Source organism: Copadichromis virginalis, linkage group LG3, assembly GCF_057382275.1.
Source record: "Copadichromis virginalis isolate Kocher_CV1m ecotype Utaka linkage group LG3, C_Virginalis_male_GT1.1, whole genome shotgun sequence".
NCBI classification, from domain to species: Eukaryota; Metazoa; Chordata; class Actinopteri; order Cichliformes; family Cichlidae; genus Copadichromis; species Copadichromis virginalis.
In genome coordinates this window covers 46198813-46223185 of record NC_140620.1, presented here as the reverse complement: position 1 = coordinate 46223185, position 24373 = coordinate 46198813, and the positions used below count along the sequence as shown (strand labels likewise).

General features: G+C 39.5%; 1 protein-coding gene and 1 long non-coding RNA gene across 2 annotated transcripts in view; one reads left to right on the top strand and one right to left on the bottom strand.

The window, feature by feature from the left end:
• Nucleotides 1-24373, top strand: part of LOC146715010 (uncharacterized) — a 92082-nt gene that overhangs the window by 15287 nt on the left and 52422 nt on the right. The gene's annotated exons all lie outside the window — the stretch shown is intronic.
• LOC146715015 (uncharacterized) lies at nucleotides 131-3681 on the bottom strand. The gene is made up of 8 exons (XR_014918905.1): nucleotides 3427-3681; nucleotides 2911-2950; nucleotides 2719-2765; nucleotides 2362-2406; nucleotides 1486-1515; nucleotides 952-1020; nucleotides 671-745; nucleotides 131-275 (listed from the first exon to the last, which is right to left on the bottom strand). It is a non-coding gene; the product is annotated as an uncharacterized LOC146715015 (long non-coding RNA).

The window sequence follows — 24373 nt, the reverse complement described above, 5'->3', positions numbered from 1 at the left end:
ATACTCAAACATTCTAAAAGAAACACACACACATATACATATATGTGTGTGTGTGTATATATATATATATATATATATATATATATATATATATATATATATATACACACACACACATATGTGTGTGTATGTGTATATGTGTGTGTGATTGTATGAACATAAGTCTACTTAAAATGTAATTTCTTTTCCTTTTCCAGCAGTCTCAGTTCCCCCAGCTTTCACGGCAATCCTCAAAGCCCTTCTGGACACGCTGGGAAACCCCTTCCTTACCGCCACTGTAACAAACAAAAGTCACAGTTCTATTACTTTTATCAGAGTTAAAATAAAAATGTGATTTATGTTAGCTGGCTTCATTTAGCAAACAGATATTTCTGTTTATATAGATACAGATATTAATACAGATATATTTTATGCATAATTTTACCTCTTTTTTTTCCTAGATGGGAAGTCTATCCAGTTCACATTACAGTAATGCTAACACCCCTTTTGGTCGTCTCTCCTTACCTTCCAGCATTCATAAATCTGTTGACCTTCTTTGTCTGAGACCAACCACTACAATGCATCATCACCTATTTGTATTGGTAACTTACTTTACAACCTATTTTAATGGTTGCAAAGTAAGTTACTTGTGCTGTATGCAATTTTAGATACACCGAAAGTCTTCACTTACTATATATGGCTGTCATAGTGTCCTTATCAAGGGCAGTTCTTCACTCTGCGCCGATGTCCGTTTTGCTCTGTCCTCCTATAAAAAGCATGAACATTTGAGTGTTTGACTAGTTTTAGATTTCCAAAAATTTGATATTTGTACAACTAAACATTTGAACTACAATATATGCTATTGAGCGATACTTTTATGGGTAATTTTTGGTAAAGAAACTGGTGACAGAGTTGTAGGCTTTTTAAAGTACTATTAGCTAACCATTTGAACTGACTTTCAAAGCTGATTACCTTTTAAATTGCTGTGGATCAAAACCTCCAGTGGGAAGGCGGCCATTAGAAGAACACGCACCATTGAACCTGAAAATAACAAAAACAAACAAAAAACAGAACAATATATAGATACTGTTTATATAGGGTAATAAATCTCTTCTGAAGCAATATAGTTCATTTTGGGTGAAAAACAAAACATTCCTCTAAAATATATATACTGACATCAGCAATCAACATCATGATTGTAATTATTTCCTTTTTAGTACATCTACTGCTGTTTGCATGTGTCAAGCACTACGACTGTATCTATGCATATAAATTCACCATATATATCCAGCAAAAATGTTTTGTTATAGTCAAAAGGAAAACAAACAAAGGCATTCAATCAGAGGTGAGAAATTAATTGGGAATATGAATTATAGGTGAACTATTCTTTACCTACTAGCAATCAAGCTTCTTTAACCAAGAAGCTTGAAATATTTGAATGTAAAATAAAATAAATAAATAAATAATAATAAAAATAACATGATGTAATTAAAATGCACAACTTACATTAAGGAAATCTGCATTTGTATCCACAGGCTAAAAGTAAAACAGTAAATGTGTTAGTGATAGTACAGGTATTTGTAAAAAAAAAAAAAAAAAAAAAGAGGCAGTAACTGTGACGCTTCTAGTGGGATGCTAAATGCAGAGATTTATATTTACAGTATAATACTGCATGTACGGGTAACTGTGTTGTGAACTGTAACTGAATATTAGAGAATCTCAGAGAAATTAAATGTATTTATTTTTTGAATTTATCAATCATAAAACCGTCTGTTTTGAAGGCCTGTTACGATAGCGACTTTTTGTTGGTCGGTATATTGCCCCATAAACAATTGCGACAAGTTATGTCATTGTCATTTTAAGACCATTTTATGTCTTTGAATGTATAATCATAATATAACACCATAATAATGCAAGATCTACACACTTTCAATTGACAAACCAACATCTAATTCTTAAAGTATTTAGATCATTGAAATTAGGAATCAAAATATTAGATACCTTAAAAACTTGAATAAATAGTAAATTTTCTAACAAATAGAAAACAATGTTATTTAATGTTATTGTTATGTTATCATTATATTTTATTTTTGTAAATATAATGGCGGATAAATTACATCATCAACAATTATTGAGGTCATGTACATGTATTGTGTGTTAAGTCGATATATCGATTATTGTGATAGGCCTACTGTTTTGGTATCATAACGAGCTTGTCAAACATGCATGACCACTAAACAATGTCTAAGCAGTAGTATTGGTCTGAATGACAACAAACATAACTAGTGTTTTGGAAAATCTGTTAGAAAACAGTTATTTCAATAATTATGATTAGCATGTGACACAGACACCGCATAAAAAACTACAACAACAAATACTTACTTTAGGAGGATGGGGGAGGGCAGCATGAGGTTGAGACTTTGACATCTGTAAAAAACAAATTCATGTATTACAAACAAGTCACTTAAAAATACATTAATGTGGCAGACTGTTCCCTGTTCAGATGCAGTGTATAAGTACAATCAGGGCTGTCACAACAATGGGGTGGGGCCAAGTGGCTGCAACCCTAGGTACAATGTGCAGGTATATATAATTACATATAATATATGTGAATAAAGCAAGAATCTGTTTAGGTTAGTCACTGTGCTGACTGATGCTTGCTAGGTTTATATGATTGCAAACTGCACAAAAACAACAACAGCAACAACATTAATGACAATGACAAACAAAATTACTTACATTTATGTAAATCTCACATTAGGAAGATCTGCATTCGATTTCATGGGCTGAAATAAATAGGCAGAAACATTACTGCTAAAAAAATAAAAAACAAAAACTCTAAAAAGCCTAAAAATGACTTAAAAAGCAAGGAAATGTGGAACATTGTAATTAGCGAACATTAATAAAGCATAACTGTTCTTTGTTTCTAACCTTGGTAAGTACTCTGTAGCCAGAAGGAGAGGTAGGATTTCTGTGAAAGCCAAATTAAATGTGAATAGGCTTTGATAGTTATTGAGAAGGCAGAATAATAAGAAAAGGCAAAAGTACGTCACAATATAATTAATTAAGTTACATATTTTGATTACCAAATTATGGAAGCGTGGAGCTGCCACCCAGGCAAAAGAAAAATAGAGCTGTATCACGTTATGACGTGAAATGTTTATTGTTCTAACATTATGCTTTTCATGTTTGTATAATATAATATCACGTTATTATAATATACATAATTGTCACGTTCGCACAATATTGTACGGACGTGATAATTATGTACATTTTTCGTACAATGTTGTTCAAACATGTTGTTCAAACATGATAGTATATTGTTAGAACGATAAACTTTTCACGTTATAACGTGATATACTTATATTTCTCTTTTGCCTGGGTGGCAGCTCTACGCTTCCGTTCCAAATACACGAGAATAAAGTAATATTATATGGGAAAAGGCACCTGCTAGCTTGATGATGGAGGCTTCTTAGACTGGCCACCCGCCTTGGCTTCTTGTCGCCACTCCACAAAATAAAGGTCCGTTTCCTCCATGCCGGCTAATTATTCATCCTCATTAAAATCTCGTATATGTTCAGTTGGCAGAATTGAGAATTTTACATCTTCCAACCACTTAATTAACGCGAACATAATCGGCTTGTTTCTTCCCGTCTCCTGTATCCGGCCGTTCCTCTCGCTGTCAGATTTCGCGCCTCAGAGACGTCGTTATTTTTCAAAAAAAAAAAAAAAAGAAGAAAGAAAGAAAGAAACAGCAACAACTACTAAAGAGAGTTTTTGCACGTTCATTGCACATTTGTGGGAATGTTTAAATATTTAATTTTTATTAATTACTTTTCATTATATCTTTATTTTTTAAACCACCGTGGCAATGCGCATGCGCATACACTCCTGCACGCAAAGGGCTTTGGAGTTGACGTAATGTCGCAATGCATTGTGGGAGCGCAGCACCATCTTGGCAGGTCACGAATCAAAACAAGATTGCTACGAACCATTCTGAAACGTAGCTCAAAAGAAAATGACGGTATAGAGACAGATTCTGTCCAGATGCAAAGAGACGGTACTTGATTGTTGAAATGTGGACCCGTATGAAACCCTGAAGACCAAACCGCTATTGACTTAGCATGATCTACTCTCATACCTTGTCTGTGGAGTCAGAGCATACACGGCGCACCAATTTCGCAATTATAAATCTCTGGAGGCGCACATCCAATTCACCAAGGACTGGGTACAAGATTTGGCTATTTTTAAGCCTCCACGTTGTGAGTATGCCGTCATTCAAGCAAAGGTAAGTCAGCTTGAGTACTGCGAGTAAAATGCGTTTGATTCCCCCCAGCATTCAAATTAGTGCTAGCAAAAATTCATTCGTGAGGGGGAAATTACAGTGAGAACATGTAGAGGCTCTGTTAGAGGGATAACATAGTGAGTTCAGTGCATTGATGTGACATTGTCCTGAAGGATTTAGTTATTCTTTATGGTTAAAGAAATTGCCCTAATTAATTCATATTTATTATAAATAATCCTAATTACACATCTTGCTTCCTTGTTTGTGTCCTGTGTCACTAAAAATACATTCTGTTTTAGTTTTATACATTGATTAATGACCTGCAGAATCTGCTTGTCATATTAGGTGTCCATAGTTGTCACTTAAAGTCGAACTTTATGTTTTCTCCCTCTTGAAAGTGATTACATCCTTGCATTACATACTTTAGGTTCATTTTTTGCTGATAAGTTTCTAAAAAGAAACATGCAGATTTAGAATATAACATGCAGCGTTCTATAGATGGATACATAAAAACACTTTATTTGTTACATTTATGATAAATGGATTTGAAAGTAAATAAAACACATTTGTGTCGGACTTGGCTTATTAAAGTTCTTGTCTTTAAATGAACTTTGTCTGTGTGTGTTTTAGGTCCTGCACTCTTAAAGACTGAATTGCAGCATTGCAGCCACAGGTCATTGTGAGCATCACAGGGAAGGTTGAAGCCGCCCACTGCAGCTGTATGGCTAGAGTCGTGGAGACTTGCAGCCATGTCACTGCTCTTCTGTTTAATGTAGAAGCAACAGTGTGGATCTGTGGCACAAGGACTGTTACAGATGAACCTGCATACTGGGTTTTGCTGGGTAATATGACCAAGATACAGCCAGAGGTTGGCCATAAGATAGACTTCTCCTCTTCAGCTGCCCAAAAAAAAGGTTCTTGATCAAAACATAAACAGACCATTCGTTGTGACAGGTAAAAGAAGCCATCCTCAAAAAAGAAAGGTTCCACCTGCTACTGTGGAGGAGTTGGATCAACTGATGGGACAATATTTTTCCAAGCATAGTTCTGTTCTGAATAACCCATAATGTTTTAATTTAGGGGGCCATGTAAATACTTTGCATTTACTGAATATGTACTTACTAAATACCACTGTTCAAAAGTTGAATAAAGAAACAAAGAAATGTTTGCCTATTTTTAATTAAAAGCACTTTGTCGAACATCACATCAGTTACAATGTAGAAAAAATGTTATGTATAGTTTACAAATGACAAAATGTTCACATAAAATCATGACAGCATTTGTATAATATCACCCACTACTAGCATTCTGTAATTTACTGTCTCTTTTGAAAACTTATCACTACATAAACAGCACAAGACTTAAAAGTATTCAACAAGAGCATTTTTCCCTGGTTTTACTACCACACTGGGGCACATGTTCACCAAAACGCAGCAAACCTTTGCCATCTTATCCAGGAAGGTCACCTTTTTACCCTCACATGGAAGAAGTAATCTGATTGGCATGGTGGTATGTAGCATGTAGTTTGAAGCAGGGATTTCGTAGTGCCCCATGTGTAGTGTTGGAACCCAGTCAGGATTTGTTTCATTCATTTCATAGGCTGGTTTGTTGCAATAATGCCAAATAATTAGCAACTCTATAAATAGAAGGTAGTTCTGCATGTTTGTTCTAAGTTTGTGCTATTGAAAATAAAATTAACAGGCTATAAATAATAATATGAACTTATTTAGAACTTACCTGAATGAAAATACTGGAGCACACCAACAGATATCTGTGGCTGGTAGAGAACTGAATATCAGCTCGTCTCGCAGCTGCTATCCAGGCTAGACGCCTTCTTTTGGTAACATCCAACACATAAGCTCCCTCATGATGTTTCCAGGTGAGGAAACAATGAAAAGAGAGCCTGTTTTCAAGCTTATTCCTTTGTCGGTAGTGCAATCTAACATTACAACCGACCACACAGCAAGCATTTGTTTGGCCTGCTAATATGGCGCCTTGACCAAAAATCCTGGCTACGCCCCATCCCGTAAGATCACGCTCCAGAGCCCTATTAACGTACGGATCTAGAAAGAAGACGCTGCATTTTTAACTCTGAGGGAGATGGAGAATGAGCCTATTTCCAAAACAGTGGAGTGTGTTCCTTTAAGTACTAAATTGTATATATTGTCAAAAACTAAAGTGTACATAGCAGTTGTTGTATCTTGTTTACTGTATCACTGACAGATAATTTCAAAGTCAATGAACGCTACATTATAGTGAGATATTGTGTAATGTGAAATACTGTAAGCAAATGAATAAGCAACCTAATTCGTGATAGACCTTTGACTCTGTTTTGTTTGAATCCAACTGTTTTTTGCAGATGTGCATAAAACATGTTACTTTTAGTATTGTTATCATTATCATCATTATTGCACTAAATATATTTTAAATAAAGGATACTTTGATATACATTCTACTGTAAGGTTGGAAATGTATTTTCTTCACCCTAAAATATGTTTTGAAATGTATTTTGGTTTGAAAGAAATATATTTTCAATTTCAAAAATATATTTTTTTGGAGCATCACAAATACAAAATATATTTACCATATATTTGAAATATATTTTGGCCAGGAAAAATGTATTTTTTTACCGTATGGTTAAACAATTAAACAGCAGATTCAATTGAATCTGCTGTTTAATTGTGATAATATCAGGAATAAATTAGCATGTTTATGCATGTTTTTGTGTGTTGGCTTTCAGTTTAGGATACGATATTCCTGCCAACGAATAATTAAAACAGTGATTATCAGCAGCATCAGTGCAAAAACAAAATTGTTATCCATTTGAGCTGCTGACTGGCTGTTGAAGGCATGGACAAATCATGTTTGGCGGTACAGACTTCTCCATGAATTCCTATTCAGGATTCACTGCTGTTTCTCTCTCATAATCTCTCTGGTCATAATCAAATCTTCAAGAGGTTATACTCAAAGGATTTCTCCCTTGTCTGGGCTTTTGCTTTCAAGAGAAAGCATTTGAATGAAATTGTAATACAGAGCTGTCAAAATGAATTAGCAGCAACTTCCAGACATTTTGATTGTCATCTAGAGAGTTCACGACCAGATGAGCTCCCTGCCATTGTCAGCAAGGATTGAAGACCTTGTTCCAGACCTTATTTCAAAGACAAGAGCAAGTCTTTATCACCTGGTGTCTTTTATGATCATATCAGCAGAGCAGTGAACTGTGAGAAATCTCACTAGTACAGACTAGCAGACTCAGTGGAAGTCCACACAGACACCACACCAAATATTCGCTTGAGAGACTCTGCAGACTAGATGAATTTTGGCAAAAGCCTGCTCTAACCCTTCTGCAGAGCCCACAAGTCAGCAACTCTGGGCAAGCGTGTACTTTTTGGGATTCAGCATGACTTCTCTCTTCGTCGCCCCGAGTTGTCGCAAAGCATCTGAAGGATGCAAAGAAACAAGAGGCCCAAGAAAAAGACGCTCAAGTGACCGACTTCAGCTCCGTTGCCCCCAAATCCCAGCATCAACCGGAGTGACAAGCTTAATGTTTTTGTTCTTGACGCCTCACGCTTGAGTGACTGATTTATTTATAGAGGTTTCGTATATGCCTGTAGGTAAAAAAGAAAATTAACTGATGTGTGTTTTCAGTTTCTTTTTCAGCTTTCGAGGAGCAGGAGTAAAGAAAAGGTTTTCGATCCGACAGCATCAGCAGTGCGAAGCAGTAAACGCTCGCTCTGCCACCTGATTGTGATGGATTTTGATGGTATCGCCTTTCATGCTTTCTTGGGGTGAAATAAAGCATTGTCAAAACAACGTCTTCAATTTTCTTTGCGTCTCGTCATCGTGTTTATGTTTCATGTTTTTGTGTACGGTGGATTGCAGCAGAGAGCGAGAGAGAAAGACAGAAAATCCCCTCACCGCCTTATGGGACAGTAAGAAGTTCAACTGAAGCCTCTGAAGAAGATCTCAAATCTCTAATTCTGGTGTGATGATTATTTGCAAGCATAAGACTTTTTTCTACTCGGTGCAGGAAAAAACTGAAGCAAAGCAGCAATAGCAACTAACTACTTTTTCTCAAATTATCCCCAATAATTGCTTTTCGGAGTCCTGTTATTCGTTATCAACCCAGACCACATTTTTAGAGCCATTCGCTGACTGCTGCAACCTGTGCATGTTCTTATCTTAACCTCTCTAGTTAGACAGTTAATCAAACCACTTAGCTTGTCAAACGGATCACCTGAAACCGTGCACAATGGCTCTCGGCTTAGAGGGAAAGAGAGGTTTGCAAAAGCGGGGTGTGTTTGTTTGGTCCCGGCTTTGCAGCTGGCTGTTTGTGTTTCTACCAGCTTTGATTGCTGTGCTCCAGCCCACTTGGCATCCCACATCACTGGAATACATTGACAGCGGAGAAGAGGAGGCGATGCTCCTCTGCACGAAGTTGTCTCTGAGGATAGGGCCAAGTGAAGAGAGACAGAGAGGAGAGAAATGTGTAACATTCGCTCTGTGTTTCTATAAATAAACACCCCGGTGGCATCACGAGGTGCAAGTCAACAGTAATCGTAACCCAACTTCTCATTAGGTGGTTCAGATAAGCTCTGTCTGATGTGACGGGGGTGGTGGTGGTGGTGGGGGGGGATGTTAATTTCTCATATTTCCTTTATTTTAAAAATGTCTTTAAAGACGGGTGAATAAGAGCCTCATTATTAATAGACAGGGAATTGGAACTGTCCAACTGGTCTTTCTCAGAAAAATAACTATTTAAAATAACCACAATCGTAGCGCACAGTCAAAGGAAGTACTTTTTTTTTTGCTTTTTTAAACATTTGAGTGAAAAACGAGCAACAGTTTGCACAAATCACCATGAGAAAGCAGCATTAGATGGATATGAGGAGACAAATAGGGGTCATTACGAGACAGAGAGGAAAAATAGGTATGGCAAAGCAAAAGCTCCTTGAGAGCGAGCGGCCTTACCAATGAGTCATTATGTGAGGCCACAATGGGCCTGAATCCTGCTTCGTTAGACATCTTTCCATTTTACATCAAGATTGTTCAAGGAAGCAGAAATTCACCGAAAAAGCAAAACATTACCAGGAAATCATTTTTTTTCTCCCCTGCCTGCAGTTATTATCAAAACCAAGAAATGGTGTTCCTCATAATCGCTCTCATTGTACAGAAATACAGATCAGATACTCTATATGGTACTTTCAATGCCATGTCACTTAAAGCTGCATTAGACAGGATGAAAAGAAAAAGCAGAATATGAAACCAAAGGTCATGATTTCAGTAAGAACTGGCAGACCCGAAAGTGCAGAATGCATACAGCCAACTAACTACTCTGTTCAGGAATTTTAATCAACTTAAAGAATGGACTCGAAGGCATCGACCGATCTGAGAAGAGCAGGCCAACGTTAAAGTGGTGTGAAAAGAACGGCCAGTGAGTTTCCAGAGGTGAAGCTGGCTTATGACTGACTGGTGGCTCAGAAGAAAAACAGCTGGAGGTAAATACCAGCAACTAAATGCAAAGGAAGAAAGGCCAACCTTGAAATGAGAAAGTAGGCAGATGAGCCGCTCCTCATATATTGCAGGTGAGCGGTTGGTGACGAGAAGCAGGTGTGCCATCCGGGGAACCAGCTGGAGCCGTAAGTAGACACGCCTCCGGGAGGCCCTCACAACCTCAGGGAAAACGGTTTCCTCTCAGGAAGAGCAGGTGTGCTCCAAACATCACATTTCTCCTGGTGCAATAAATAGGTAAAAGTGGAGCCTCGCAGTGTGTGAGCTGTGGATTTTCTCTTTCTGAAACTGTCTGTACACACACACACACACACACACACACACAGACCGAGGTATACTCAAGGTCCCCGACCACTCTTTCTCCTGCGTGTGCTTCATTATTGACAAGCCAAGGCTGTATTTGAGTTTTGCAAAGGATCTGAACCTCACTTTCTCCCCACTTTTGAAAGTTACTACCATTAACCCAGTAGATCAGTACTTCTTACTACTTTAAAAGACTTCTTTGCTTTTCAGTTGAAAAGATCTAAAAAGCATCTCTTCATAGGCTAGATTTCCCAAAGCCCCGAGGAGCTGCCAGGGCCTCGTTCCCTCTCTGACCTTTTGAATTACAGTCCTCAGAAGTTATCATTGCTTTTAGATTCAGTGGTAGCAAAAACATGGTGGGTACTCCATCTTTATTCGCAATAGACTGACATAAGATATCAATGGATAAAAAATAGGCGTTCAAGTTTAGCTCATTTTTTATTTTCACTTCAGTTTTATTTAAGCGCTGAAGACCAGTGTTGGTCAAGTTACTTGAAAAAAGTAATCAGTAACTAATTACTGATTACTTCCCCCAAAAGTAATCCCGTTACTTTACTGATTACTCAGTTACTTAGTTACTTTTTAAAAACACGATTTACAACCTGAAGAGGTGATAAAGCGATAGATCTTTCAGCCCAATTCGACTTTTTCTGCATAATCCATCATACAAAATGTAATCAAATGGAAAAGTCTCTTTTTTTAACTTGTTTTATTAGTTTTAATCTTTTAACTTTATGCCTCAAGCAAAAATTTAATTATATGCAACATTCTCTGACTGGAATAAATTAGTTTAACATTTAAACCTATTTTCTGCACATTCCAGCACATAAAATAAAATATTTTTTGTGTTTACACTCACTCTTTCAAATAGATGCAAGTAAAACACAGCAGAAAATAACTAAAGTCAAAGACTCAGCGGTCCTGTTGCTCTATTTTCACCTGTAAAGCAGGACTGAGGTAGGCGGAGGTTTATCCTGGTGCAGGTGTGCCGCGGTCAGTTGAAGGATCCGCGAGTTTCTCTGAGTTTCCCATTACGTCGTTTTTGTCACTTTTTATGGAATCAAACTCAAAGTAAGGTCAGTACTTCCACGCTTTAAACGCTGCACGCTCATACTCTCTCCCACAATCGATATGTGATCCACTGTTGATCTGCACACAGCTGTTGTCACGAACGTGGCACTTGAGACATTCTTGCAAAAAATCACGGTTTTAGTAACGCAGTAACGCAGCGTTCCTACGGGAAAGTAACGGTAATCTAATTACCGTTTTTGCAATAGTAATCCCTTACTTTACTCGTTACTTGAAAAAGTAATCAGGTTAATCAGGTTACAAGTAACGCGTTACTGCCCATCTCTGCTGAAGACCCTACAACAATACAACTAAAGCAATTAAATGAACCCACTTGGCAACGGTGGGAAGGAAAACCTCCCGTTTAAAAAGAACCAGGCTCAGGGAGAGTCAGCGATCTGCAACGACCGGTTAAATTCAGAATAAGCCTGCCATCATTTAGCCTTTACTGTCTGAATTGCAATGCCAATCTTGCTGTGATGGTCAAAATCCAAAGTCTTTTTAGGCTTTGAGGGAACGGTTTGATATTTTATGTCGAATTGGTTTCTTGAATTAGACGAGTAGACTGATGCCACGCGGTGTTTCTGTAGTAGGTGCTGAACTGGAGCCCACTGGAGACAATTAGTGGAGCTTGGCTTAAAGGCTGTCGGCTGCAGTGACTTCCTCAACTTTTGTCACATTTGGTTCGTAAGCAACCAGTCGAGACTCTGCAAACTATGTGACACCCTGAAAACCACAAAGGACACACATCCTGTTAATTACTGAGCCTCACAGGTATGTGCAGACACATTTTTCTTTTAAACTTTTGCTATAACCTAGCTATCACCCTCCAGCTGTTGCTTCATACTAATCGCACAGGCATGAGAGTGGTATTGATCTGCTCGTTGCACTCTCCTGTAGGGCTGCTCGATTATGGCAAAAATGATAATCACGATTATTTTCACTGAAATTGAGATCACGATTATTTGACGATATTTATTTAACCCTTTAAGACCTAAATGGTAAATGGTAAATGGCCTGTATTTATATAGCACTTTACTAGTCCCTAAGGACCCCAAAGCGCTTTACATATCCAGTCATCCACCCATTCACACACACATTCACACACTGGTGATGGCAAGCTACATTGTAGCCACAGCCACCCTGGGGCGCACTGACAGAGGCGAGGCTGCCTGACACTGGCGCCACCGGGCCCTCTGACCACCACCAGTAGGCAACGGGTACTATAGAACCAAGTCCACCAGAGCTTATATTATTTTTTTTTACATGCTGTAGTGCCATTTGTGGGAGCATTTCAAGTTGCTATACATCAATACAACTGTTATAACCCATATTTTAATACTATGTATGCATTAAATCCATAGTAATTACATAAATTGCAAAAAAAGTGCAATAAACTACAAAAAAAATTGAAAATCGCTTTTGTTTTGTTTACATATATTTCTACTTGGAGAAATTTAAGAGGTTTATCCCTCAAAACTTTAAATACAATAAAGTTGCAAAAAATAGTTTACAACAACAGGAAATTTATTTTGAGTGTCTTCATAGTTTTATTTTGGAGATACAGCAATTTTTATATACTGCAGGAAAAACAAAAAACAATCCTATGATGCAAATTTGCAAAGAAAACAGCATGTGCATCATTTCACTGTGGGAAGTGTTACGAACAGCTGATGGATCGGCAAAGCCTGTTTCTGGAGTATTATGTTTTTGTTCCTGCAAGCGCTTTTTATGCAATTTTTGCAAAGCTATATGTGGAAGGAAACCGTGACCGAGGACAAGCTGATGGCATCAGATGTAAGTACAACTCCTCCGGTTTCATATGCAAAACAAATTATTGCGCTAGCTTACACGGTTCAGGTTCTACAGGGATTTAAAAATAGTTACGCAAAACGGAGCGTGCTGCTCTGACCGGCTTTAAAGGGTTAACAATGACTTTAAAAAAATAATATAAAATAGTGTGCAACACCACTGAAGTTTTTTTTTTTTTACCTCTCTTTTCAACCAACAGCAGTCACTCTCCTCTCCAAATAACTCCTGCTTAGCTTTCCGAGCTTCCCTCGGGTCCTCTTAATCAGCGGTCTCCAACCTTTTTTGCGCCACGGACCGGTTTATGCCCGACAATATTTTCACGGACCGGCCTTTAAGGTGTCGCGGATAAATGAGGGAGGGGCTAATAATCGGCTCAGTCATTTTTAATGATCGTTGAAAGCCCAGATCGTAATCGTGATTAAAATTCGATTAATTGAGCAGCCCTACTCTCCTGCAAGAATGCAAAGAGCCATGTTTTTGGAGCCATATGTCCAATCCCTTAATTAGGGCTGCCGTGGAGATATCTGGCAGTTTGTTGTACAACCACTTATTTGTGTTATTTCCCAGCAAAAGCTTTATTTTTATGTTCCATGATCTCTTAGAGTGGAAATTGACAGCGAGCTGCAAAGCAGCTAGACTTGGTAACTGCGGCTATACCCAAAAGATACACAGGTCTCTGTGCTGACCCGTCTCCAAATCACTATCTGTGCAGTGTAAATTTGATCTGTTATCTCCCGACAGAACCAACCATCTTCATGAATGTCATCTAGGTCTGATGACATTCATGAAGACGGACACTTTTAATATTCAACGGGTGACAACTTCACATGGACTTGCACCCTCGGTATCGTTCAGAAGCTTCTAGTGGGTCTTCTTCAGCCTCTCACACATGCACACACGCTCCTCGCTCTCCTGCTGTTGCTGGACAGAAGGGGACATCTTGGATGACATTCTGGAGCAGATGCAAAGACTCCATTACGGTTGCCCCCACCATTCCACGGCCACATTTCCTCTGTCAGCGTAAACACAGCAATGAGATTCTAAGGGAGGTGACCAAGAGCTTGGCCTCATCCCCCGGCGCAATCTGTTTTCAGGAACGGCGGAGCAGACGCGTGGCTGCGTTAGGCAAATGCGCTCCCACAGACACAAAGAGCGCCGTGCCATATGGTCGCGCTCCATAATGAGGGTCATTAATGTGTGGCTGAAATGAGTGATTGACGTGCGGCGGGGCGCGCTGAGTGGCAGGTCCATCCGCATTCGAAAAGACGGAGATGACAGCGTGTCAAGGCCGCACGGGTGAAAGCACGCGGGCGCAGGTTCTCTTCTGATGAGCCGCTGACAATGTCAGAGCTTTCACCTGGCGTGACCGACCCATCTGGATGAGACGATTGAATTGTGGTGGATTTTTATGTTAAAAAGTTTAAGGAGCTTTTCTGCTTCCTACCCCACCACCTCTTTTTTTGTCTGAAATATTATTGATGCCATTTTAGTCTAGTCTGTTCTGCTCGGTTTGGAGTGCTGTCACGGCTCGATATGATTATATTTAGGCCCTTTCGCAGGCAAAGGAGTCAGGGGACTTTGAATAGTGGAGGCAGATACCTCGAAATACAGCAGACTTTTATTGGACTCTAGAAACAGCTCCTACTGAGAACAGTCCAGAAGATGAATGGCAAGCTTAACCTCTTTCTGAGGTACAGCTCTTACTAATTGGTGCTTCTGACAGCAGCTAGTGCATTATAAAGGGCCGTTCTTACATTAATAAACAGCTGGACGTACACAGCATAAATATATCAACCTGCAACCTCAGTGCTGAATCTTTCAAAAGCAGCATAGTTTTACTTCACAGTCTCTTTCACATTTGATCCATTTTTAAAGATAAAATGACGTTAGTGTATATAAGGAGGAATCAACATCACTAACTTTTCATCAGGAAGTAATTTGGCACCTTGGCAGCTGTTTCTCAAGGACAAAACAGCAGCAGCAGCTCACAGGCAAAAATTATCTTTGCCCAAATAAAGGTAAAAAAAAAAAAGCAGATGGACAGCATGACTGCTAAAGTTTCCTCCTCACTTTTCTTTTGTTAAAAAGTTAGCTGCTCTAAAAAGGTGGATCTCAGTATAATTGATTGTGCTTAGAGAAAGGAAAAGAAAGTCTCTAATGAAACAAACTTCTGAAAAACAAACTTTGTTAATGCCAGCTAAATGTTCACGTTTCATTTCCAGATTCCTCAGGCAGGACCTGAAAAACATTTTTTATTACTTACAGAACATGCCCCTGGTTAAACATTCAATTCTTTTAAAAAATGCCATTTCTAATATTGGATACTTGTATTTCCAGCTTTCAGTGTGCCAAGCAGTAACTTTTAGGCAAACATTTAGCTGTTTATTAGAACTGCAAATCAATATCTACCTGAGCGTCTGGCTGCTCTTACCTGAACTTATTAGGTCGTATCTGCTGTGACAAGAGCCAGACTGATGTTTCCAGCCATAGATAAAATGATTGAGCTGTAATAAATCAGATTACTTTGGGTTATATGTGGGGAAACAAATAGCCGCTTCGGTGATTATACACAACCAAATAAATGTTTCTTCTTGTCAACTTACAGGAAAATTGGAAAGCTCATAAAAAAATAAAGAGCAGGGCAAAATCAATAACGCAACAAATATTGGTCTGCATTTGGATTTGGATTACTGGTGCATTTCAACCTGGCAGCCACTTTTCTCAAGTATCAAAATGTTTGTAAGTTTAGTTTATGACAGAGGCTTTAAAAGCATTTTCTTTTAAAATGCATGTGGGTGTATGAGGTTTCTTTTTTACCAGTACCTTAATACTCTTGTAATAATTTCCAAGGTGGTTTCAAATGCAATATGCTATTATTGGTGAGGGACATTTCAACCTGAGGATGGTTGCATATGCAAGGACACATTAAGAACGATGCCATTTAAGGCAGGATTTCTGTGTGTTGCTAAACATTAACCATTTGTTTCAATGTCAGAACTTCACTATAATCAGCTTGTTGGATTTCTAATTCCTCTGCTGCATGTGGACAATCTCTGTGATCATTTTATTGCATGCACTCGCCAGACACTTTATAACGTACACGCTGCTAGTACCTTTTTCCTTTAGAGCAGCCTTAATCCTATGTTGCTCAGATTTAACAAGGTGCTGGAAACAATCCTCAGACATTTTGGTCCATATTGATGTGATAGCATCACACAGTTGCTGCAGATTTGTCAGCATCCATGATGTGAATCTCCTGTTGCACCACATCCCAAAGGCGCTGGGTTTGATTGAGATCGGGAGTGTGCCAAGCAAAACCACCAGCCAGCAGCAGCCTGAAGTGCTGATACAAGGCAGGATAGATCCATGATTTTATTTCTAAATCATGTCGTTTTCCAGTTGTTGCAGCAGCCAACATTTTTACAATCTTCTACTATCCAGTTTTAGCGTGTCTGTTTGAATTGTAGCGTCAGTTTTCTCTTATTTGCTGATAGGAGTGGCATGCAGTGTGGTTTTCTGCTGCTGGAGACCATCTGCTTCAAAGCGTTGTGCATTCTGAGATTCTGTTTTGCATACTTTGGTTGTAACAAGTAGTTATTTGCGTTTCCCTTGCCTTGCTATCAGCCCAAACCAGTCTGACAATTCTCCTCTGAAAAGATAAATAATCATCATCTCAAAGAATATAACATCCCAAAGATATTTCTTTCAACAGGCCTAAAACTATGTAGATGCAATATTTAATCAGTGATTTCCTTTAGTCACCTAAAGAGTAAAGAGCTAGCTTATAGTAGCATAAAGAAAAGAGTTAGCTTATGTTAGCATGGAGGCTAGCAGCCTAACAGTGTAATGATGCAAGATGACAACTGGAAATCACAGTTTACCTCTCACTATTAGGTTTTATTTATCTAGAGTCATAAAGTCATGAATAATAACAGTCAGAAAGTTTCTGTTCGTGGTCCAGAAGTAGTCCAGCATATAGGCCCCATAAATGAACAATTTCTAGCTTTTAAGAATGAAATAAAACTAATATAAAATGAATGAGAGTGAGAGAGTGCTGGCAGAAATCAATGTTTCCTCCTATTTCCAGTGTAAGCTAACGGTCACGTTGCTGTATCTTCTCATTGAAAGGTAAGACAGCTGTATCAATCAGCTTATATGTGTAAAAAATTATTTTAAGTGTGAAATATCCATTTAGCTTAGCTTAGCATGAACACTAGAAATAAGGGACACCTCTATGGGGGCACTTGCTTTTGTTTTCTCACCCCAACTGTGTCGTAGCACAGCCCTGAGCCTGGTTCTGTCGGAGGTTTCTTCCTGTTAAAAGGGAGTTTTTCCTTCCCACTGTCGCCAAAGTGCTTGCTCATAGGTGGTCGTGTGATCGTTGGGCTTTTCTCTGTATGTATTATTATAGGGTCTACCTTACACTATAAAGCACCTTGAGGCGATTGTTGTTGTGATTGATTGTACTATATAAATAAATAAAATTGAATAGAATTTTCCTGGATCTTTACAAAGGTGAAGAAATCTCAACTTAATACTCAAGTCCAGCCTATCGCCACCCATAAAACTATAGCTTGTGGGGCCTTTGTATGCATAAAAGAAAGATGATATAACATTATGGAATGCTGGCAGATGTATTTCATTTTTAAAAGGCATATTCAAAGTTTTCACCTGTTTACAGTCTTTATGGCAAGCTGTTTATCATAGGACTACATTATCTTATTAACAGAAAGATATGAGGTTTATCAGTCTGCTTATTTCACGCTCTGCATGAAGGCAATTTGCATATTTCCCCACAGACAAAACTTTTACTAGTACAAGGATTGGCACGTAGTAGTCCTGAAAGTTAACGTTTCTTTTTAACTATAATTTTACTGGGAAGGAGACTTCATCAAGGCGACCAGCCATCAAGATTCTCTAAATTATGATTACTTGAAGAAGGCTTTCCAGGCAGTTCGTAATGCCAACGCGATGAACTGGGCCACTGAGGTCTTTTGATTGCAAGAGAATTGCAGGGACCGGTGAAAAGCAAAGCCCAGGTCCCAGCATGTGGGTCCAAGGGCACATGATTGACATTTCCAAAGACCTCTAGGGCCACAGTGAGAGCCTAAAAGCTGCCGGATTTCCAGCCGTGTGAGCGGCCCCCTCGAATGCCCATCAAAGCCGAGGCTGTGTGTGTTCCACCCACATTAGGCATCTCCCACTGTCAGGGAGACATTAACAAGGCAGGTTGTGCTCTGTCCTCTTCACTCAAACACCTGGCTTTTCCTGTTGACTGTTCAAGACATTCTGTCTGTGAGCTTCCTGGGAAGAGGTGATGGACGGGGCATCGCTGCCTTCAGGAGTCCTAACACACATTTTCCAACCTTGCTGCCATTGCTGCGACTGCTTTCACTGCTGTGATATTGAAAAGTTAAAAAAAAAGAAAAAGAGTGCCACCTGGTGACAGCGTGCCTCGGCGCTCTGAATGTGAGGTCATTAAGTTGATCGAAAACGGTTATCTCACTCTCCGATTGGTTCCCAATGGTTACAGTTCAGCAGTGACAGTCATTTAGCAAATTAAACACTGAGTAGAAGTGGAACTCGAGAAGCAGACCTCACCCCCGCAAAGTCAACCTGATGCCCAAAGTCTTTTTTGTTTTTCTCACTTTGTCAGACAGCCTATGGGGAAATTAACTGATGAAATCATGCTGGCAACAGGGTTGCTATAGAAACTTCACATATAGGCTGGAGTTTGTCACCAGAGAAAAAGCAGGAGAGAGAGAGAGAGAGAGGTGGCTGTGTTGAATGCTCACAGGAGAGGCATCAAAGGTGAAGTCATTTGCAACACAACATTAATGCCGTGGTTTATTTCTTCTCTTCCTTCCTCGCCGCAATAATCCCTTCACATCATCAGGCCTAGCTGCAGAAACCGGAGAGGAGGGCTGTTTTCACCCTGCAGCACAGTCTATCATAAATATTAAGGTAGACACTATGATTTTTTATTATGAGATTATGAACTGGATTCGACAATGAATTATACCTATTACCCGTGAACAAAACACTCTTTGCTGTCAGGGCGCCTTTGTGTATCTCAGTAAATCACTTTGGAAATAGCATGTTTCTGTTGAACTGTCCAACTGTGAGAAGTGTCAAGGTACATACTGACATTGTATTGTCGAAATGCTGCACACATCTTGATCAGATGTTCTGTTACTGGCCCCTAGTGGTTCAGGTCAGAAGTAAGACTGCAGCAACACAATGACTTGAGTCACGTTTGTGGAGTACAGTACAATATAGAGACAAGTTAAAGACGCACAAGACAAAACTAAAACCAGAGGAAAACATGTTTGTTTCCCAAACTGATTGAAAATAGTCAAATGGTTGTGCTGGTTGTTCATTAGCCTGTGACAGAGAATAACCAGACATGTTTGGTTTCAAGACAAAACGAGGAGACTGAGAGGAAGTGTCGAACAGACGGCCTGACTTTGAGGCAGAATGTGTCAAATCAGTAATTTCTTGTATTGCCTGGACTTTAAAAACAAGAAAAAAATCCATCCTTACCAACATGTGGGGGCAGGTGCAGGGCAGAATAAAATTAACATAGAAAAGAATTACAGGTCTGTAAACTGGAGAATTTCCTTATTAATACATTTTGATCTGACAGCAGGGTGACACCTTAAATCACATGTGATGGGTCACATGACCACGACCAATGATTCTTATATCCAATCAGAATCAGAGGTCTTATATAGGACAAACTGCTGATAAATAAATAATCTACTATTGACACATATTATGTTTATGTAGAGTGATATCTCCACATGCAGGTGCATTAAAGCCACCAAAATATCACTTAAATTTTTTTTCCCTGAAAACCTGTACAATAAAGTCAGATCAAGACGGGTCTTATCCTTTCTCTATAAAAGTTAAAATTCTTACAGCTGAATTTAGTAAAAGAAAAAAAAAAAGAGAACAACAACAACAACAACAAAAAGCTGTATTTTTATGCTATGTATTGTTACATATATGCATCTATGACTTTGCAGTCATGGAAAGCAAATATCAGGGTGGTGAATTCAGTATAATCAAAATTGTGCTGCTATTTACCTTACACCTATTTACCTGGGGACCAGCTGTATATTTTTATTTTATATATTTATATTTAATTTTGGAATCTATCTTTCCATGATTAATAGTAGTGATGTGCGATACCACTGATTTGCTTTCCGATCGATACCAAGTAATATTCAGGGTGGTATCGACGATACTGATCCGATACCGATACTTTATTTTATTTATTGTATCTCAAATTATAGCATGATAATGATTACAGGACATCAGATTACTTGTTCTTATCACTTAATAATGCAGGGTTCATCATATAGAAATAAAAAAACTAAAGTTGTGCCTATTTGAACACCTTGCCTGCCTGCAGCACTAAAGGACTCCGTGAGAGAGGTCTGTCTCGCCCTAGCAGCACCTGCCCCTGTCCTCCTTTTCAGTTCGCCTCAATACGCTCGTCATATTCTGTGATATGATTTACTCTGAGGTGTTTCACAAGGTTAGTGATGTTGCCACAACCATACATGCCAACCCTCCCGATTTTTCCAGGAGAATACCGAATTTCAGTGCCCCTCCAGAAAATCTCCCGGAGCCACCATTCTCCCGAATTTCTCCCGATTTTCCACCCGGACAACAAAATTGAAAAACCATATCGCAGAATTCATAGCGCAGCCCAACCAATTCCAGTTTCCAGATACTTAGTTTTAATATCACTCTTATTTCTCTTTCTGGGTTGCAAAAAAACTTTTAGCATATTTTCAGGTGAGAATGTAGCTGTGTAAACTTCAGATATATGAGCCGACTTCAAACCCCCGCGGTCTTTTGCTACTCAGGTTAAACATGTATAAGTCACTTTGATAACTTAAAAATGTTATTGTTTGGCTTTTTCACTGTTTTATTTGTTCGTGAGTAAATCGGTTTGGCTGAGATTAAAGTTATTAGATTAGATTAAATTAAATTTAACTTTATTAATCCCTCGGGAGGGTTCTTCCAGGGTTTTCACACAGCTGAATAAACGTCAAACAGAAAATGATTAAACAGAAGTGTGAGACGGTCGAGAGTTTACGCCAGCGCCCGGTTATATTTTAGATAGCAAGGAGCAGACGGCAGAGCTTCACTCCACCGAGGGAGCCTGTGACGTACTACCCGGCTTAATTTAGACCGCGAAGGCCGGGTCCTAAGCAGCCTCTGAATTTGGACACCCCCGCTGTTTCCGGGCCGGCCAATAATAACGGTGATATTTAACGTATTTTATCTGATAAATAAACACTGTACAATTTATTTATCATAAACTGTTTTAGCTCTCCCAGCCTTTCATTTACACCAACTTTCTGGTGATTGGCTTCTCCTCGTAGCCAAAAGGTGGGCGGGGCAGCTGTGCTCATAGTGACATCAAGAAAAAGCCAAGAATAAAAAAAAATGTCTAAAATGGATCTTTTAGAGCATTTTGAATTACATACCCTGACCTCGATTTTTCTACTCTGTTTAATACGAGCGTCCTCATAAATACACCGACATCCTTCATTAGATCTCATTTCAGTTTAAGACCGGATGATAAAAAATGTACCTGTAGAGAACAGAGATTAAAAGTGATTAAATGGTGGAATTCATTTATAATCGGTTGCAGTTGCTTCGGCCCTGATTTATGGCTGTCAAAGCCCATCCTAATTTCAGTCTGGGTGACAGTGAGTGTCGGCACTAGTCAGACTTTAGGCTCTGACATGAGAGATGCAGCACTGTCTGCCATCCCTCACTCTTTCCTCCCACCAGTCTTGATCCTCCTCCTTCCATCCCGCTCCCCTTCTTCGTACCGGTGTGACTTTTAGAGGAGAGGAGTGAACATTGTCATTGCATATCTCTATCAAGTATCAGTACCCCTCCTTCCCCCCCCCCCTTAAAAAAAGTCTTCTGAAAAAAAAAGAGGGGAGGAAAAAAAGTCTGTTTATTTCTGCCCGTTCTCGTCAGACTGCCAGTGGGTATAAGCAAATGTTTGCAGGGAGTGTGAGCATGCACACAAGCGCACGGTGAGGCGTTCAAAGCCAGATGCAGCCGAATTGAGACTCTCACACTAACCCTAACCCTTACAATGCGTTTTCACATTGTAAACAAACGCACAATACTCTCCCCACCTCTTTCTGTAGTTATTGTCGGCAGAGTGACGCCTCACTTGGATCCAAGCTTTCTTAGAATAAACCTTACCTGAAGTCGAGCGAGAGAGAGAGTCAGAAAGTTGGAATGTCACCTTCTGTTAGTTGGCATCTCTGCTGGGAGGGCTACGAGAGTGCAATGGGGCACAGTGGGGGCCTCTCTGAACCTTAGCTCGGGGACAGATGGCAGGTTTGGACCCTTGAACCTGCTAATGAGCGGGTCGTGCCAAGCGGTGTAGGACACGGGGCTATAGGTCAGGTTGCTCCATCAAAGCCGCGGTCCGTCGTGTCAACGGGGTGATGCCACGCCCAGCTGCATAGCTGGCGGTAATATAGAGTACAGTAGTTAACGACTTATATTGGCTTTCTTGTGACCTGAATTAAAAACTGTCAGACACAAGCTGCCATTTTTATTGCCAAGGTGATTCATTCTTTATCAATTGTATGTACCTGCAAAAATTCACAGCTGGTAAAACACTAAAAAAATTGTTTCATTTACATAACATGTTTTGCTATTAGACTCAAAAGCTCTCACAAACTTTAAAGGGTGAAAGTTACAGAGTTTAAAACAAACCTCACAAGGGTTGGCCACTGACACTAGCATCTAAAATCTGGGCACTCCACACCACCAATAATAAAGCAAGAGGGTATGCTCTTACATTATTCATATATTCATACATCACATTAAAAGCACAAACAGTAGTTTGTTTTTTAGTTTATTTGATATAAAAAAAATTCTACTTATAAAGGGGCCTTGAGGTGACTGTTCTTGTGATTTAGCGCTAAACAAATAAAATCAAGGTGAATAAATATATGTAGTTTGCGTTGCCCCGCCATCTTGAATACAGTGGCCAAGAGTGTTTTATGTGGTTAGCTTTGAGTCCTCAGCTAGAGTAGAAAAGCGCTATATAAGAACTAGTTCAGTTTTCCTAAAAAACACACTTTCCCTCTGATAAACGTTCTCACATCGTGCCCCGAACTCACTACCGTCTATATGAACATATACTCTCAATTTTGGAAACCGGTACCATTTTGTGCGTGAAAAAACCTGCAACCAAACACCACAGTCTGTGCCAGGGAACATTTTCACACTTCAGACATCTGCATTTTACACCTCAGCGTCAGTCTCATGACTCTCCAAATCATTGGCTCTGCGCAGGCACATAAACAAAAGGTTACATTTTACATACGTACAGTCTTTATAACCTTTACTTTTACCCTTTTGATCCGACAACATGTAACGTTTGTCTGACCGTTTGTCAATAGATATTTTTTCCTCAGATGGATGTGCAAACGTCTAATCAATCCTGATGGGAAAATCTGTAATCTTGAAGGATTATAGATTTTCCCATCATGTGTCTGTATGTGTGAGTCTCTCTCTTCTCTCTCTCTCTCTCTCTCTCTATCCATCTCTCTCTATCCATCTCTCTCTCTCTATCCACTCTCTCTCTCTCTCTCTCTCTCTCTCTCTATCCATCTCTCTCTCTCTCTCTCTATCCATCTCTCTCTCTCTCTCTCTCTCTATCCATCTCTCTCGCTCTCTCTCTCTCTCTCTCGCTCTCTCTCTCTATCTCTCTCTCTATCCATCTCTCTCTCTCTCTCTCTATCCATCTCTCTCTCTCTCTCTCTCTCTCTCTCTATCCATCTCTCTCTCTCTCTCTCTCTCTCTCTCTATCCATCTCTCTCTCTCTCTCTCTCTCTCTATCTATCTATCTCTCTCTCTCTCTCTCTCTCTATCTATCTATCTCTCTCTCTCTCTCTCTCTATCCATCTCTCTCTCTCTCTCTCTCTCTCTCTCTCTCCATCCATCTCTATCCATCTCTCTCTCTCTCTCTCTATCCCTCTCTCTCTCTCTCTATCCATCTCTCTCTATCCATCTCTCTATCCTCTCTCTCTATCCATCTCTCTCTCTCTCTCTATCCCTCTCTCTCTCTATCCCTCTCTCTCTAACTCTCTCTCTCTCCCTCTCTCTCTCTCTCTCTCTCTCTATCCATCTCTCCCTCTCTCTCTCTCTCTCTCTCTCTATCCATCTCTCTCTCTCTCTCTCTCTCTAACTCTCTCTCTCTCTATCCAACTCTCTCTCTCTCTCTCTCTCTATCCATCTCTCTCTATCCATCTCTCTCTCTCTCTCTCTATCCCTCTCTCTCTCTATCCATCTCTCTCTATCCATCTCTCTCTCTCTATCCATCTCTCTCTATCCATCTCTCTCTCTCTCTCTCTCTCT